The following is a 5466-nucleotide window of genomic DNA, read 5'->3' on the forward strand; positions in this document are numbered from 1 at the left end:
CATGCCCCTACCAACACTAGACAACTATAACATTTAAATTGCTGAAATTAGTCAATCAAATCAATGATGAGACTAGTCAGATTAACCAACACCTCACACGGACGTGGTGGCATCACCGGGAGATCGGAGTACCGTGAACCAAGAGGTTGTAAGTGCAAATCCCAGATGAGGACATGTTGAATAATAATTACTGCATAAATGAACATGCACAATGTAATCATCTACATCGAAGTGTGTCAAAGTTGAAAACACTGTATGTTAAAAGCACTTTGTAAGTATGAATAGATCAGTGGTTCACCAATAAGGGCCTTAATTGGCTTGGCAACAGTTACAAGGCGTGATGTGTAAAAACACTTTTTTTTGGGAGAACATTAATTTGGGACCATCAGATGATGTCCTGACAACTGATAAACATAAATGTTCCTGCAATGTTCCCATGAAATGTGTCTAGGACATTAATATCTTATGTTCTGAGAACATGGCAACCATGTTCTGTGTATATTCGGTGGGACGTTCAGGGAATATTGTCCTAACCCACAGAAAACTGGACACATGAATGTTTTTGCAATGTTCCCATGAAACGTGTCTCGACCATTAATATCTTAAGTTCTGAGAACATGATAACCCCGTTCTGGGTGAGTTCTATTTGACATTAAGGGAATGGTCTCTTGGAAACATTCCTTGCACATCACAGGAACATTTCTATGAAAGCGTTACTTAATGACCTAATGAGACTCTTAAGGGAACGTTCTCTAAAGTTGAGGGAACGTTTGTTGTTAGCTGGGATGCTGCTGCTGCTGCTGCTGCTTGTGATTGACTAAGTGATACATGAGATGTTGGCCCTAGTATAAAAATAAATATTATGATTTTGAGTGCACCCATAACTTCAGTCTCTCAATAGGCCTAAATTAGAATATTATTATGATTTGATGATGGGTTGTGTATGGATGGCCCATGGCGCCATATTGCAGTGTCCATATGGTTAGGGTAGACTCGTGAGACAGTTGCTTGGACAATAGAGGGAGACAATGCCTCATTAAACAACACTGTCTCGTCTCATTATTGAACCATTTGCTGATCCATGAAGTTCATGTTCCTCCGCTTGTTATGAACACATCCCACTGTCTTCACAATGACCAAAGCCCTGGTCAAAAGTAGTTTTGTAAATAGGGAACATGGTGCTATTTGGGATGTAGTCAATGAATGCTGGTAGGTCAACAATATTGGACATTTCTATGTGCAATTTAAAAAACAAAAATGTTTTATAGTTTTGTAGAATGTATTAGTTTATTTGATTGCAACAATTGTGCTTTAAAAAAATATATGATTCATGGTTATTAATAGGCCGCATAGGCCTACATCTGATTAAATGTTGTCACGCTTTTCATTATTCGAAGTTATGGCTTTTACACTAGGATATCTGTCAGTTCGTCAATAGCTTTTGTTTGTTGGTCAAGCACACTTGCCATAAATTAACTTTCCACAATTGCTGTAGAAATTGGATGCCAACATTTTATCTGATGAGTTTCAGTTATGAAAAAGATTGTCCTCCTATAATGAAATAATAATTACAAATCAACATTTTAGACAACAATATAAGTAAGCAACCTTGGTATGCAATATAGATAGATACATTTTATCATGAGAGAAACACATTCTCTACAGAACCTCGTACATCTGGTTCATATTAATCATGCATGAACCCATTAGTGTGTAATACTTATGTCATTACTTCATCATTGCACCTTCATTGTCCATGTACTTTACGGAATATGAAACAACGTATAGAACCAAATTCAAATAACATGTTTGATATGTTTACCATGTGAAGTGTGAAGAAATGACAGTGTGTGTGTGTGTGTGTGTGTGTGTGTGTGTGTGTGTGTGTGTGTGTGTGTGTGTGTGTGTGTGTGTGTGTGTGTGTGTGTGTGTGTGTGTGTGTGTGTGTGTGTGTGTGTGTGTGTGTCTTTGGTGCTGCCTGTGACATTGTTGTGACCACTGAGGGGACCCTCTGCCACTAAAAGCCCTCTTATCTTCCTACATGGAAGAGTTGAATAATTCACCTTACGCAAGCATGCACACACACACACACACACACACACACACACACACACACACACACACACACACACACACACACACACACACACACCATCTAGGAGAGATAAGCCCCCTACACTCTTAGAAAAAAAATGGTTTTTCGGCTGTCCTCACAGGATGACCCTTTTTGGTTTCAGGTAGAACTCCTTCCCCACCTCCCCTCCCCTTCCCCCTCATCTCCCACCTTCCCCCTCTCCTCCTTCCCCACCACTCCTCCACCTCCCCTCCTCTCCACCTCCCCTCCTCTCCCCTCCTCTCCTCCTCCTCCCCCACCCCCCCTTCTCCTCCACCCCTCCTCGTCCTCTACCTCCCCTCCTCCTCCACCTCCCCTCCTCCTCCACCTCCCCTCCCCTCCCTCTCCCCTCCTCCCCATCCCCCACTCCACTGCCCCTGTTGTACGGCCAGGGCTAATGTAGTGCTGCTTGGGTTTCAACTCCAGAGAGAGAGAGAGAGAGAGAGTGTGTGTCTATGTGTGTCTGTGTGTGTGTCTATGCGTGTCTGTGCATGTCTGTGTCTGTGTGTTAGCTAGCCTCTCGAAGAGAGGAGAAACCCAACTGCTCCAGGATCAGGTGTCCCGTACCACCAGGCCAGTCTCTCTCTCCCCCTCTCGCTCTCTCTCTCTTTCTCGCTCTCTCACATTCAATATGCTTTAAAGACATGAATGACAAGGTCAAGTGATACATATCAAAATTATGAAAACAACAGCGACAGCAATAAAAATAGTAGATACTTTTTAATGACTAATGGTACTTATATTGTCAATTACTTATAATACATGGAGAAAATAGTACACTTTGTGTTTCCTCCCTTGGCTTGTGGTAAGCTGTGATTTACTGTGCTGCCAACTCTATAACATCAGACCTGTCTCCCAAAAGTATACAAAGTTTATCTTTGTTTGATTGTTCAGTGAATGTGGAACTTTTTATTTAGAATTTGGGAAATAAGGAATCTCCAATGAATATATATTTGAGGCAGGTGATTAGAAAGTGTTCTTCACCTTCTATCTCTCCTGACACTCCGGTTTCAATTGCCAGGCTATGATCATTAATTCTGTATGGGGTTAATCTCTCCCTCTCCCCCTCCTTCTTCCTCTATTTTTCTCTCTCTCTCCCTTTCTCTCTCTCTCTCTCTCTCTCTCTCTCTTTCTCACACTCTCTCTCTCGCTCTCTCAAGAGCCACCTTTACCCAGAGAGCTCAGCTCAGTCCTGGGGAGAGGTGGAGGGCCTGGCTGAGCACTGAATGAATTAATGGGTGCTCTGTTGGTGTGTGTATGCACTGAGCTAGCGGTTGGGGTGTAGTGTGTGTGTGTGTGTGTGTGTGTGTGTGTGTGTGTGTGTGTGTGTGTGTGTGTGTGTGTGTGTGTGTGTGTGTGTGTGTGTGTGTTTATGTGTGGGGGGGGTTGCTTAATCATCTGTGATGATTGCGTTTACATGTTATAGCCTTTTACGCTCCCTACATCTTTTCTATGATAAAGCTGCACTTTCATTATTTCCCTATCTGATTGCACTACAGAGGGTCCATCCTCTCATCCACTGCATGATATCAAAGTCTGTTGATGTGGGTACATGTGTCTGTGTGTGTCTGTGTGTGTTTGTATGTATGTGTGCGTGCGTGCGTGTGTTTGCCCAGTCAGCAACTGGAGCAGTTCACCAGGAAGAGCTGAGGGAGTGCCAGAGTTGCCAGTTAAAGTGACACACACACACACACACACACACACACACACACACACACACACACACACACACACACACACACACACACACACACACACACACACACACACACACACACACACACACACACACAAACATACACTACATCAAACCCACTCCCCTCTGACCCCGGGGCGTGTTGAAATCTCAGTAGTGACCATCTTAGCGGTGTGTTCCCTATAACGGGAATATAACAGCCTTTATTCTGCCGGACGGGTATTAATATTGAGATTGGTGACTAGGCTCCATTGCAGAGTCCAAAATAGCACCCTATTCACTTTACAGTGCACTACTATTGACCAGGGCCCATAGGGCTCTGGTGGAAAGTAGTGCACTATATAACGAATAGGGTGTCATTTGAGACACATACATCTATATACTACACATGCAGGGCAGGGAAAGCAATCACCGTTAATAACTCAACTGCAATCTTCATAGTGATCCTTTTCTGTATAGAGCTAGGGCTGTGCCCCAAATTGCTCCCTATTCCCTATATAGGGCTCTACCCTGGTCAAAAGTACTGCACTACATATGGAATAGGATGTAATTTGGGATGCAATCCTAGAGATCCACTGTACATCTCACTAACATATGTAGGTCAATGTTTAATCATACAATACAGTACAATATATACTCAATCTCAATCTTAGTGGTTATGTTGATGTGTCCTACTTTACTGTGAATCATATTACTGCCAGCATTTCAGATAGGCCTCTGTATAGCATATAGGAATTGTATTCCATATAGATTTTTTTACCATAATGCTTCTGTGAGATTATCTACTTCCCACTGGGCACAGATGTCAGTTCAACATCTAGTTTTGATCTACATTTAATTAAGTTGTCAACTAACCTGTATTGAACCTGAAATCAACAAAACATTTCACCATGTCATTGGATTTTGGTTAAAAGTTGGGTGAAAATTCACAAAATGTACATTTATGATTTTTTTCAAATCCAATCAGTTTTCCACGTTGATTCAACGTCATCACATTGGATTTTTTTGGTTGAAATGGTGTGGTTGATTTAACCCGTTTATAACTATCTGGGTTTTACAGAAATGTTTTCATTCAAATGTCTGTAGGCTAGCATACATGTCCATAGAGAGAGAATGTCATATAATCTCAACATAACATTGGACATTAGTTGAATCTGTAGCAACCCCACAAAAAAAAACCGAGCACTGATTTTGCAGATATAGCCCCTTTATTAAGGAAAGTTTTTACTTGAAATGACTGTGATGCGGTTGTCTTCTTACCTACCTTAGTTGAATGAACTGACTTAAGTCACTCTTGACATGAGCATCTATCTGATAAATAATCAAAATGTAAATGTAAACATGAGATGCAGACAGAAAGGCTTTTAAAATATGAATTATTGCACTACATTTACAGCATATAGGGAATAGGGTGCCATTTGGGACAGAAACCTATTCTCAGTGAGTCAACTCCCCTCTCATACGTTTACTTGCAGTTGTCCCGTTCTACTCAGTGACTGACAAATCTACTCAGTGACTGACAATTGACAATAGGTGGCGATGACGGTCTAAATACAGTTTACCGACCTCATAAAGATGGCGGCTACCTTCTCCCGGTTTGTGCCTGTTTGGGGTAAAGTAAGACGTTTCCTAGTAAATTCTGTTATCATAGGTCAGA

This window comes from Salmo salar, chromosome ssa18 (assembly GCF_905237065.1).
Source record: "Salmo salar chromosome ssa18, Ssal_v3.1, whole genome shotgun sequence".
Taxonomy (NCBI): domain Eukaryota; kingdom Metazoa; phylum Chordata; class Actinopteri; order Salmoniformes; family Salmonidae; genus Salmo; species Salmo salar.